Genomic DNA, 13,912 nt, shown 5'->3' on the forward strand with positions numbered 1-13,912 from the left:
CAGCTGATGCATGATTAAAAGTGATTTTTCGTGATATATTACTATGTAATTTTTGGCATGCATTTCAGAAAGATTTCAAAGAACTGAGTGGCATTGCTATAAAAAAGCAGTTTCCTTTTCCATCTACTTCTGTAGGTGAGCAAGTCTGCTCAGTGCTTACATCTACAATATGAAAAATAGAAAGACAATTGACACTAATTCCTGTTGCATTTTAGAATATACCATTTTCATCCACGGATACACAAATTAACTTAAAAAAAAAAAGGAAAAAGCCCCATCTGCTTCATCAAGAAATGCATTTCCATTTTACTTTTTTTTGTTTAATAATTATTTGTCAAAATGTGTAATGTATTATGTTATTTTGCTTACATACAACTAAAAGTTGTATTGATAAATTAATCCAGAAGAAAAAAGAGGTTGCTATTTAGAGACTTATAATTCTAGGAAAATAAGGAAAAAAATGTAAATCTCAGGTCATAGATGTATATTTTTTTTGTAGAGAAATATCACAGATGATCAATAAAAGACTTCCTAAGCATAGAGAAATAATACATTAGGACAAAATTCTTCTGAGAAGTGAAATGGAAATACTAGCTCAGGAGGAAAATGAACAATGTAAAATTTCTAATGTTTTAGAAGAGGTCTTGCATTTTTAAAGATAGTTGAGGAAGGATATCAAATTGCTATAGCATTTAAGACTCCACTGAATAAATTTTAAAAGGCTATAAAATAGTTTTATTTGAATATGTGACTATTTATAATATGCCACAAAGGATATCTTTTGCAATCATTTACACTTTATAAAATAATAGCTTTATTAAGACATAATTAAGTTACCATAGAGTTCACCCTTTTGAAGTTTATAATTTAGTATTTTTAGTATACTTACAGAGTTGTGCATCCATCACCACTAATTCCAGAACACTTTCATCACCCCAAACGAAACCCCATAACCAGCAGTCACTCCCCATTACCTACTCCTTCGGCCCCTGATAACTAGTAATCTACTTTTTGTCTCCAGCATTTGCCTGTTCTGGACATTTCATATAAATGGAATCCTATAATATGTGATTTTGGTATCTGGCTTTTTTCATTGAGTTTAATGTTTTCCAGGTTCATCCATGTTGTAGAACATATTCTTTTAATACCTGAATAGTATTCCATTGTAGGAATATACCATATTTTGTTTATCCATTCATCAATTGATGGATACATGGGTTGTTTCCACTTTTTTGGCTATTATGAAAAATGCTGCTCTTAACATCCATGTACAAGTTTTTGTGTGGACATATGTTTTCATTTCTCTTGGGTATATTCTGAGGAGTGGAATTGCTGGGTAATATGGTAACTCTATGATTAACCTTTTGAGAAACTGCCAAAGTCTTGTCCAAAGTGGCTGCACCGTTTTTGCATTCTTATCACCAGTGTATGAGGGTTTCAGTTTCTCCATGTCCTCATCAATACTTGTTTTGTCTATCTTTTGGATTACGCCATTCTAGTAGACATAAAGTAGTATCTCATTGTGGTTTTGATCTGCATTTCCCAGATGCCTAATCATGTAGGGCATTTTTCATGCATATACTGCCATTTGTATATCTTCTTTGGAGAAATGTCTATTTAAATCCATTGTCCATTGTGATGGGTGATTTTATGTGTCAACTTGGCTGAGTCACCATATCTAGATATTTGGTCAAACATTAATATTACTAAACTCTTCCAACATAACACATATGCAATAAGGTTTTGAGGAAAAGAACAAAAGAAAAAACTTTTTTTTAAAAGGAATCTGATTCACTTTGTTATAAAGCAGAAACACACCATTGTAAAGCAATTATACTCCAATAAAGATGTTATAAAAAAAACCATAATGGAAATGAATATGAAAAAGAATATATATGTATAACGAACCATTTTGCTGTACAGTAGACATTAACACAACATTGTAAATCAATTATACTTCAATAAAATAAAATTTTAAAATTATTTATTTATTTATTTTTGGCTGCATTGGGTCTTCGTTGCTGCTTGCGGTCTTTCTCTAGTTGCAGAGAGCGGGGGCTACTCTTCGTTGTGGTTCGCGGGCTTCTCACTGTGGTGGCTTCTCTTGTTGCAGAGCATGGGCTCTAGTTGCGTAGGCTCTAGTAGTTGTGGCCCACGGGCTTAGTTGCTCCGCGGCATGTGGGATCTTCCTGGACCAGGGATCGAACCTGTGTCCCCTGCATTGGCAGGCGGATTCTTAACCACTGCGCCACCAGGGAAGCCCAGCAAAAACATTTTTAAAGCTACAGTTCAGCACTTTTTCTCCCTAGCCATAACTTTTATGATCCAAACAGCTTCTCTTAATTTCCATTTCTGGGGTCAAAGCCAGCAGCCAGCTGTTTGTCTAACTACTCGCTCTGCAGTTGTGCACAGAAGTCAGGTTCAGTGGCTGCCCCTAACGACTTTGCTTATCTTTCTGCAATGAGGGACTTTGTGACCTTCGCTGACAGACTGTCCTTTCAATAACCATTCTAAAGCTATATAATAAAAAAATGCCATTCATTTTTCTTTCCATTATTTCCACTTTTGATTGCTTTTAATTAATTAATTTATTTCTAAGTTCTGGGTTTTATTTATTTATTTATTTAGGCCATGCCGTGCAGCATGTATCTTATTTCCCCGACCAGGGATCAAACCTGTGCCCCCTGCACTGGAAGCGTGGAGTCTTAACTACTGTACCGCCATGATAGTCCTGATTGCCTTTTCAATATAACATTTTCTGACAGCCTAATTGTGAAATCCATGGACACTGCCCTGAGCTCTCTTGACTGCTCTGTGTCATTCAATCCTATTTGCCCTCCCTTCTCCCCTGGCTCAGCTGTGATCTCCTCCCAGGCCACTGCCTGCTGGAATCTTTGCTGACTCCCTCCCTCAGCTGCTCCTCACACGCTGATATTCCCCAGGCTTCCATCTAGTTCCTCCTCTCACTCTCCACCTGCTCCGGGTGATCTCAGCCACGCTCACAGCTTCCACGTCCCCTTCTCTGAAAATGGCTCCAAACCCTTGTCTCTGGCCCTCATCTCCCCCCAGGTGGAGGCAGAGCTCTAGAGGAGCAGCTGTCTTCCTTTTTTTGGGGGGGTTGGTCGGCGTGCAGCATGTGGGATCTTAGTCCCCTACCCGGGATCGAGCCTACACCCCCTGTATTGGAAGCGTGGAGCCTGAACCACTGGACCGTCAGGGAAGTCCTGCAGCTGCCTTCCTGAACAGCCCGTCACCTCAAACTTGACACCCCCAGGTGTTGTTGCCTGTCACGTTCTCTTCTTTCTACTTTGATGTGCGGTGTGATATCCACCCTCTCAAGCCACACACCTGTGACCATCTCTATAGACCACTCTAGAAGATGTCTGGAGACCCCGTTGCCTTGGTAGACGTCCAGAGAGCCCACTTTCTTCAGCCTCTCTGCACAATGGCCTTTAGTGTCTGTGAGGTCCTGAACTGATTCTCTGGGTCCCAGTCCCCTCCTTGGACATTCCTGCTATAGGCCTTCAGTTTCATCCTTGTTTCTCAGCCTCTGTCTGCAGAGACTCAGCTTTTCTACCCATGCCCTTAGGGAAAAGAACTTGGCCGTGCATCCAAGGCTGGTCAGAAACGACACTTTGCCCTGTTGGCCCAGACCTCCGTCCTCACTCCTGGAGACAGCCAGCCAGGCTCCTCTTGCTGCCTGCCCCCAGGCACTCCGAGTTCTGTCCTGTGAGCCACAAGGAAAGGCTAAGTGTGGTGATGAGGAGAGCAGAGGACTGACCAGTCCCACACCTGGCTCCATTTTAGGAAGGCTTAACCCAAGAATAGGAGGTTCTGGATCCCAGTGGTGGAGACCTGCACTGCCGTTAACTTGGAGGAGTCCCCGGCCGTATCTCTTCTTCTGGGGCTCTGCACCAAATATCACTCCCCCAATTTAATCATGGCCATGACCCTCCTTGGAAGCCCCTCACACATCCCTCAGTGGGCTCATCCTGGCTCTTGCCAATGGCAAGACAAAAACGCAAGAACTGAATGGCTTTCTCTGACCATGGCAGGGACAGTGGCCAAGTGACTACACGGACCTGGCCCTGCTGAGCTCCCATGGATCTTATCTCTTCCCTCCTTCACTCTGAAGTTCCCACAGGATGCTGTTTTTCCATTTCCCCCATTACCACCACACAGAGGGGCAGACTTCCAGCAGCTATTAGGGGACAAAGACGATGCTATCCTAACCCCATCCTGCTTGAAACTGGTTTCTGGGGTCTGGATCGCCATAAGGAAACTTTACTCCTGAAACCCCAAGACGGGCACATCACACTTGGGGTTCTGAAAAACTTCAGTCCCATTCTCTAATGCCCCCAAACTCTTCATATGGAAGAGAATGGTAAACATCGCTTCAGCTATGTATGCTGAGGCCGAGTACGATGGTGATGCAGGACTGATGCACAAGATACTAGCTCCACTGTGTCCTGGACCACCACTAGGTCCATGGACACCTGGCCACTTCCTGGGAGGAGGGAAGGGAGGAATGAATGTTGCTCCCAGAGGCAGCATTACAAAGCAAGAGGCTCTGGGACTAGTGCTTTGCCCCCTACCCCCAGCATCCAGGACTTATGACGATGGCTAGAGCCTGGATGTTCTTTCGGGTAAGAACCCTGCTCACCATTAGACCCTGGCTGGGCGGTCCTGGAATGTCCTCACCAACATAGCCTGTTTTAGGGATGCTTCAAGTGAAGTAGGACACATCTCCTTACTATGAGTCTGTATCCAAAAAAAACAAACTAATACTGAGCTAGACCAAGAAGCCCCTCTATACACACACACACATACACACACACACACACACACACACAAATACACACAACAGACCCAAAGCATCCTTAATTCTTCCTGGGTAGCATGTACATTGCCCTTACTTTAGCCAAGGTCTCCCTTAAATGGTTCCCAAGGCTAAAGGGGCGGTACAACTATGGAAGCACCACTTTGCCTTCTCCCCGATTATGATCCATCCTAGGCCCCCACATCCTTTATTGATCAATCAGAGCCTACTGTCCGAAGGGGCTCTGAATACTGCCTCTACTCTCCTGTGTGTCTGATTGTGTAACTAATCAGAATTACTCCATTGTGGGAAAGGATAGTCTCTTCAATAGATAGTGCTGGGAAAACTGGATAATCACATGCAAAAGAATGATCTTGGACCTCTATCTTACGCCACTCATCAAAATTAACTCAAAATGGATTAAAGACTTAAATGTAAGAACTGAAACCGTAAAAGTCCTAGAAGAAAACATAGGGGAAAACTCCATATAATACCAAAAGCACAAGCAACAAAAGCAAAAATAAACAAGCAGGACTACACCAAACTAAAAAGCTTTTGCACAACAAAAGAAACAATCAATAAAATGAAAAGGTAACCTATTTGCAACCTATCTATATGATAAGATATTAATCTCCAAAATATATAAGGAACTCATACAACCCAATAGCAAAAACCCCCAATAATCTGATTTTAAAATGGGCAGAGGACCTGAATAGACTTCTTTTTTCTAAAGAAGAGATTGAGATGGCCAACAGGTGCATAGAAAGATGCTCAACATCACTAATCATTTGGGAAATGCAAATCAAATCAAAAACTATCATCTCACACCTGTTAGCATGGCTATTATAAAAAAGACAAGAGATAAGTGTGGATAAGGATGTGGAAAGGGGAACTCTTGTTCACTGTTGGTCTAAATGTACATTGGTGCAGCCACTATGGAAAACAGTATGGAGGTTCCTCAAAAAATTAAAAATAGAACTATCATATGATCCAGCAATCCCACTTCTGGGTACATATCTGAAGGAAATGAAATCATTATCTTGAAGAGATATCTGTACTCCTATGTTCATTGCAGCTTTAGTCACAATAGTCAAGATATGTCCATCAATGGATGAACGTGTAAAGAAATACACACACACACACACACACACACACACACACACACACACACGCAATGGAATATTATTCAGCCGTAAAAAGAAGGCAATCCTGCCATTTCCAACAACATAGATGAACTTTGAGGGCACTATGCTAAGTGAGATGAATCAGACAGAGAAAGACAAATACCGTATGAACTCACTTATGTGTGGAAACTGAAAAAGCTGAACTCATAGATACAGAAAGTAAACTGGTGGTTGCCAGGATCTGGGGGGTGAGGGGAATGGGGAGATATTGGCCAAAGGATACAAACTTCCAGTTATACGATGAATAAGTTCTGGGGATCTAATATACAGCATGGTAACTATAGTTAACAATACTGTACTATATCCTCGAAAGTTGCTAAGAGAGTAGATCTTTTTTTTTTTTTTTAAACATCTTTATTGGAGTATAATTGTTTTACAATGGTGTATTAGTTTCTGCTTTATAACAAAGTGAATCTGCTATACATATATATATATCCCCATATCTCCTCCCTCTTGCGTCTCCCTCCCACCCTCCCTATCCCACCCCTGTAGGTGGTCACAAAGCACCGAGCTGATCTCCCTGTGCTATGTGGCTGCTTCCCACTAGATATCTGTTTTACATTGGGTAGTGTATATATGTCCATGCCACTCTCTCACTTCGTCCCAGCTTACCCTTCCCCCTCCCTGTGTCCTCAAGTCCATTCTCTACATCTGTGTCTTTATTCTTGTCCTGCCCCTAGGTTCTTCAGAACTTTTTTTTTTAATTCCATATATATGTGTTAGCATACGGTATTTGTTTTTCTCTTTCTGACTTACTTCCCTCTGTATGACAGACTCTAGGTCCATCCACCTCACTACAAATAACTCCATTTCATTTCTTTTTATGGCTGAGTAATATTCCATTGTATATATGTGCCACATCTTCTTTATCCATTCATCTGTCGATGGACACTTAGGTTGCTTCCATGTCCTGACTATTGTCAATAGAGCTGCAGTGAACATTGTGGTACATGACTCTTTTTGAATTATGGTTTTCTCAGGGTATACGCCCAGTAGTGAGATTGCTGGGTCGTATGGTAGTTCTACTTTTAGTTTTTTAAGGAACCTCCATACTGTTCTCCATAGTGGCTGTATCAATTTACATTCCCACCAACAGTGCAAGAGGGTTCCCTTTTCTCCACAACCTCTCCAGCGTTTATTGTTTGTAGATTTTTTGATGATGGCCATTCTGACTGGTGTGAGGTGATACCTCATTGTAGTTTTCATTTGCATTTCTCTATTGATTAGTGATGTTGAGCATCCTTTCATGTGTTTGCTGTCAATCTGTATATCTTCTTTGGAGAAATGTCTATTTAGGTCTTCTGCCCATTTTTGGATTGGGTTGTTTGTTTTTTTGATATTGAGCTGCATGAGCTGCTTGTAAATTTTGGAGATTAATCCTTTGTCAGTTGCTTCATTTGCAAATATTTTCTCCCATTTTGAGGGTTGTCTTTTCATCTTGTTTATGGTTTCCTTTGCTGTGCAAAAGCTTTTAAGTTTCATCAGGTCCCATGTGTTTATTAAGAGAGTAGATCTTAAACGTTCTCACCACACACATAAAAGAAAGGTAATTATGTGAGGTGATGGAGGCTGTAACTAACCTTATTGTGGTAATCATTTCGCAATAAATATGTGCATCACATCATCACATGTACACCTTAATCTTACTTAAAGTTATATGCCAACTATATCTCAATAAAGCTGGGGGTGGGGGAAGAAGAACCCCATTGCATAGAAGTAGTGTCTCACCACGAACATTTGCTTTGAGCTCTGGCACGGCATCATGGGGGCAGGGGAGGGCAATGAGGTGGAGGGCAATTAGATCTGGAAATAGAAGCTGAGAGGATGAGAGGGTCACGCTTCCAGGGGTTTCTTACAGGCCTGCAGCAGCAGCAGGTCTTCTGAGCTTAGGAGCACTTCTCCTGTATTCACTCCTGGCTCCTGGCTGCTCTCTCTGCTCCAGGGGTGTTACAGGCCCCACCTGGTCAGGCCAGAGTCTCAGAAGTCCTGCCCCAGCACGCTGTGGGGCAACACGGAGTGACCTGGGAGCCTGCACCCACACAGAGAGCACAGGTGACCCCACCATGTTCAGAGGCTGTGGCGCTGGGCATCATCCTTGACACCGGCCCTGACTATTCATGGGCCTGGAGGGGTGTGGATTCAGGTGGATTCAAGAGAACAGGAATGGAACTTCCCTGGTGGTCCAGTGGTAAAGAATCCACCTTCCAATGCAGGGGATGCGGGTTCGATCCCTGGTCAGGGAACCAAGATCCCACACGCCGTGGAGCAACTAAGCCCTCACTCCACAACTACTGAGCTTGCACGCCTCAACTAGAGAGCCCACATGCAGCAAACTACAGAGCCCACATGCTTTGGAGCCCGCGTGCCACAACTAGAGAGAGAAAAGATCCTGCATGCCTCAACAAAGATCCTGTGTGCCGCACCTAAGAGCTGATGCAGCCAAAAATAAATTAAATAAATAATAAAATAAATATTTTTTTTAAAAAAGAGAGAGAACAGGACTGCTGGGTGCTGGGGGTCCAATGAACGAGACATGATTCCTGGTGGAAAAGAGGCCCCAGACAAGTGAATAAGTGATTGACCCATCTGGGCTGGTGCACAGCTTCTCAGAGACACCACTTCCCTCTGTCCTGGGACCCCAGGATACCTCCCCCTCTTAAAGCACAGGCTCTGGTCACATGGGCCAAAATCACACAGTTTCCCTCTGTGGCTCCAGTATCACACCTGAGTGTCACCTTGTAGGCAGGAATCCTCCTTGAAACCATTTTGTCTCTATGGTCCACTGGCTGTACGTCCCATGGCTCTCCTCAGGAGAGTCCCTGCCCAGTGTAAGCACAGCATCATGCTGCTTCGCTCAGGAGGACGTGGAAAGTCTACACATCCTGCATTCTGAGGGCTCCACTGCTGGCAAGTCCCAACTCCCCTGGGTATCAGGGAAGTTATCCCCCACCCCTCATATCCTAGCTCTACCTCCCCACACAGCCTGGCCTTCTCCAGTGGACATTGCTGTTCCTTCTGACCTCCCTCAGTATCCTTTCATGTAAGTCCCACACAAGGCCCTGGCTCAGGCTGTTCTTCCTGCTGAGAGCTCCCCGCCCATCCACCATGGCCCATGCCTGTCACAGCCTCACGAGGACCACTGCGTTCCTAATATCCATTAGTAACCCACTCCCGTCAGCACCCAAATCAGAGACCGGGAGCTCATCCTTGACATCCCGAAATCTAACTAATGTCCAGTTAACTCTGATTCTGGTTCTGTCTCCTCAATCTCCAGGTAACATCCCTCTACCCCCTCCCCTTACCTCTCCTTGAGGTCACTTTGCTCTGGATTCAGAAAGTCCTGTGTTTGCATTGTCTCTGCTACTTCCTAGCAGTGTAACCCTGGGAAAATCCTCTCTCTAGGCCTTACTTTCATGAGTCCGTGAAATGGGTTTATTAATAGTTTCTACCTCATAAAGTTGGCATTCAGAGGAAATAACACGTGTGTACAATGCTCAGCACAGTACATGGCTCAAAGTAAGTCTTCAATAAACGTTAGCTGCTGTTATTGTTGTTACTGTTACTATTACTGCTATTATTACTAGGACCTCAGCGTCTCCCACCTGGGCTAGGTTAGAAGTCTCCCACCTGGTCACTCATGGAGGGGGAGGGCTGGGGCCAGAAAGGGAAAACTCACAGCGACCAGAGCAGTGTAGAATCACCTGTGGCCACAGTGGGATCATTCTGTCCCTTGAAGACAGCTGAAAATGCGAGAAGGCACCAAAGCAGAGCAGCCTCACATCCAGACATGGGCACTGGCTATGAGATCACCCCTTCTTACAGCAAGAGTTTCCAAGGGACCTGGGCAGAGATGTGAATTCTAAGGATGGAGGGTCCCTTGGAAAGCATATAACTCAATTTCCTGACTTTACGATGTCAAAACTGAGTCCCTGTGAGGAAAAATGGCTTACTGTGGCCGATGTCATTTAACAAGGATTGATCTGGGGCTCCTCAGTATCCAGCGCCGTTCTGAGTGCTGGACTCAACACAGGCAGGTAAAGAATTGCATCTGGACCAATTTTCCCACAAAACCATACCACCTATGGGCTGAGGAGCAGCCCAGCTAAAAATAACACTCACATTTCCATGTGCTTCCAAAAGGGAGAAAACCAGAATTCTGTGTTAGCAGTAAATCATCCTGAGAAACTCTTTCAGCCTGTTGCTGGAATGTGAAACACTAAATCAAAGCGTTAAACAGGCAACAAGACTGGAAACCACTGAGCACAGATGCTAATAAGAACAAATTCTTCCACGCCAGCATTTTCCCTGTGAATAAACCAACACAAACTGGTCTGGGACCTGGGTAGCAAAGGAGGAGTATTGCAACATACCCCACAGTTGACACTCCCTTTTCCCCTCAACATCCAGACTCTTTCCATGTCTTAACAAAATGTTCACAATTGGGGGAGAAAGGAATATTAACAATAAATTGTCATTTTATAAATGTAAAGCCAAGGCTTAGAGAAATACAGTAATAAATCACAGTCTAACGAATATATTAGCTGGGTAGATTCTACTCTATGCAGTTGATCCATAGTTTTAAAAAAAAAAGACTTTTGCCTAAGTCTTATATGGGAGGTGTGTTCCTGTGCTTTAATTAGAAAAGTCACCCCCCAAAAAAGTTTTTTAACCTTTTACGGGTCATGGATATCCCTGAGAATCTACTGAAAGCTGTGAATTCTCTCCCCAAAAGTGAGCCCATAAGGGCACAAACATAATTTTGCTTACAATTTTAGAAGCTCACCAATGTAGCCCCTGGCAATTTCTGAGCCACAGCTAAAGAAACTTGCTTTAAAGTATTAGCTGTATAGTTTTGCAAGATGGTTCAAATCAGCACAGCCCACACCTGAAAACTTTCTATAGGAGGAGGGGGTATGCATAACAAATGAAAAATGATTACAAAGCTGTTTTTCAGTATTTGAATCAAAGCATAAAATTATCATTTGTCAGCATGCACACGCAGATTAAAATAAAAGGTATTTATCAGCCCGATACCATAGCCAAATGGTATCAACATTTAGGGTTCCAAACTGTTCTAACAAATGGACCCCTGCACTAAAAATACCCTAAAGACACACTGCAAGAATCACCAGCCTCTCTCTATGTGCATCTGAGGCTTTCACGTCCTGTACCAACACCACATTCTTGAATCCTTGCTCCAAGAAGGCACAGGAAATGTTCGCACTCTTTATTGCAATGTACACATCTGTAATTTAGGATGATATCTCTTCCCACCTAAAGGAAAGATACTGCATTGACACTCTGGTACTAAGTTACTGAGCTTCTAACATACAATTTGCATTCGAAGAATGCCTATCCAAAAACTTGCCTGTTAATTTAAGGATCCATAAATTCTTCTTTTAACCCGGAGGCTCTGGATAACTGCTAGAAAACTGCATCCACGTTCAGCAGGCTTTCCCTCCCGGTGACCTCTGTGTGCCCCGCGGGCTACCCCTGCCTGTTTTAGCCCAGGGTTCTACAAGTGGGGCAGCAAAGGCAAGGGTAACATGAGCTGGCTCCGGCTGCAAATAGCAACAGGCCTTTCATGAGTGAAAGCCCAAATATAGACCTGCCCACTGCTGACTGCTCAAGTGTCACCAGGAGAGGTTACATGCTGTCCCCTGAGTTACTTCATTTACTGTGGGGATTGGAGTCCGGTGGCTCCACCGAGGGCCTGATGTATGGTCATGAATAGAGGGCTGGGGGCTGTCACAGCAAGGGCAGGAGGGTGGCTGCAGGCCACGCAGAGAAGGAGGACTTCTGAGAGTCCCCAGGCTGTGCACCTTCCACCTGGCCTGAGGGGCTTTTCCCAGAGTCTTTTGAATAAGCACAACTCTGAAGGTAATCAAATGCAACTTAATTTTTTTTCTCCCACTATTCCTTGAACATTTACTCATTTATTCCCCTCTCTGGATAAAAATCCAGCACACCCATGACTTCCTGCTCCCTCTTAGGTAACACAGAGTCCTGGGGTCACTTGAAGGCATAGTCTCCATTCAGTAAGGGAATGTACAGTCCAATACGTTAATTAAAAAATCAAACTTAGGGGACTTCCCTGGTGGTGCAGCGGTTAAGAATACGCCTGCCAATGCAGGGGACACGGGTTCCAGCCCTGGTCCAGGAAGATCCCACATGCTGCGGAGCAACTGGGCCCGTGCACCACAACTACTGAAGCCCGCGCGCCTAGACCCTGTGCTCCGCAACAAGAGAAGCCACCGCAATGAGAAGCCCGCGCACCGCAACAAAGAGTTGCCCCCCTTCGCCGCAACTAGAGAAAGCGCGCACGCACAGCAACGAAGACCCAACGCAGCCGAAAATAAGTTAATTAATTAATGAATGAATTAAAAACAAAGTCAAACTTAGTTTAGCCAGCATCAAAATCTTCTCCCCTCCCCAGCTGAGGCCTCTGTAGCTGGAAGTCTGCCCTGGGAAAGGAGGGGATGAGGTCAGCCTCTTGTTCCCACACCTCCTCCCTGAGCTGCTGTTTTGTTTGCCAGGGGCAGGAGGCGCTAAGGTGATAAGACAGCTCCTATCTGAGTTGATGCCACAGAGGGTGGGCTAGCTTCTGGCTCTCTGGGGCAGGCAGATGCTTAGAGCACTCTCTGTCTCTCTGAGCTTTTGTATATCTCTGGGGTTTACCATGATGAGCCCTTTCCCCTGGAGTTCCCACGACCAGGCTGAGAACCCCTCTATTCCAGGGGGTCCCTTGCACTCCTCCTCCAGGCCCTGGTGGGCCACTTCCGAGATTTCTCAAATGAGGTCTCCTCACCCTTGCAGCTGGTTCTCTCAGGCAGGATCTAGGTGACTCCTTGCTGGCTCTGTTGTCCTGCTGGCCCACATCTGGATATTGGGATGTAGGCTCCATCCTTGGTCCTGGCAAACTCTGGGGTGCAGACAATTCCAATGCAGCCACTCCCCCTGGCTCTGCCACCAAAGCAGCCAATCCTTTCTCCTCAGGCCACCATTGGCCCACTTGCAGGAAATACAGCGAGCTACCTGAAGGGTCCCTTTGAAGACCCCACACTGGGCTTGGGGATAGAGGGTGGGGCTTCCAACTCTCCCCCACCCAGTCCAACAATAGCTCTCTCCAGAAAAATCGCTCCACCAGTCTCCCTCTCAAACACCCTCTTTTCTTCACTCTGATCTCTTTTTATTTTCTTCCACTGGTGGAGGGCATGAATTGGGTTCTGGACCATTTCCTTTAAAAGTCTGCATGTGGTGATTTGATCTCAGAATTTTACATCTATTGCTTTTTGAAACTTTAATCAAAATTTCATTTTTAAAATACTGTTACTGCCAGGTATCTATACAATAAACATACTGGAAGCCAAATAAAATATCAAAAGCAAACAATTTGAAAGAATAAATTATGCAAAGATATATGTACAAGAATGTTCACCACAGCATTATCTATATTGGCAGAAAATTGAAATTAATCTATTCCTACCAATACAGAATTCTTTAAATAAATCACAATACTGTCAGCTCAGTTTTGGCAAGTATTAAAAATAATGATGTAGATACTTATTTTTTAAATTAATTAATTAATTTATTTTTGGCTGCATTGGGTCTTCGTCGCTGTGCGCGGGCTTTCTCCAGTTGTGGTGAGCAGGGGCTACTCTTTGTTGTGGTACGCGGGCTTCTCATTGCGGTGGCTTCTCTTGTTGCAGAGCATGGGCTCTAGACGCGTGGGCTTCAGTAGTTGTGGCACGCAGGCTTCAGTAATTGTGGCTCCGGGGTTCTAGAGCGCAGGCTCAGTAGTTGTGGCGCACAGGCTTAGTTGCTGTGCAACTAAGATCCGCAGCATGTGGGATCTTCCCAGCCCAGGGCTCGAACCCATGCCCCCTGTATTGGCAGGCGGATTCTCAAC

The 13,912-nt window shown here is 44.3% G+C and overlaps 1 long non-coding RNA gene across 1 annotated transcript; it reads right to left on the minus strand.

The window, feature by feature from the left end:
- Nucleotides 1-1,967: 1,967 nt before the first annotated feature.
- Nucleotides 1,968-13,813, minus strand: LOC309627038. The gene is made up of 3 exons (XR_014243503.1): nt 11,372-13,813; nt 9,705-9,843; nt 1,968-2,243 (listed from the first exon to the last, which is right to left on the minus strand). It is a non-coding gene; the product is annotated as an uncharacterized lncRNA (long non-coding RNA).
- Between the last annotated feature and the right edge of the window lie 99 nt (nt 13,814-13,912).

The sequence above is a fragment of the Balaenoptera borealis genome, assembly GCF_965194805.1.
Source record: "Balaenoptera borealis genome assembly, chromosome: 3".
NCBI lineage: Eukaryota > Metazoa > Chordata > Mammalia > Artiodactyla > Balaenopteridae > Balaenoptera > Balaenoptera borealis.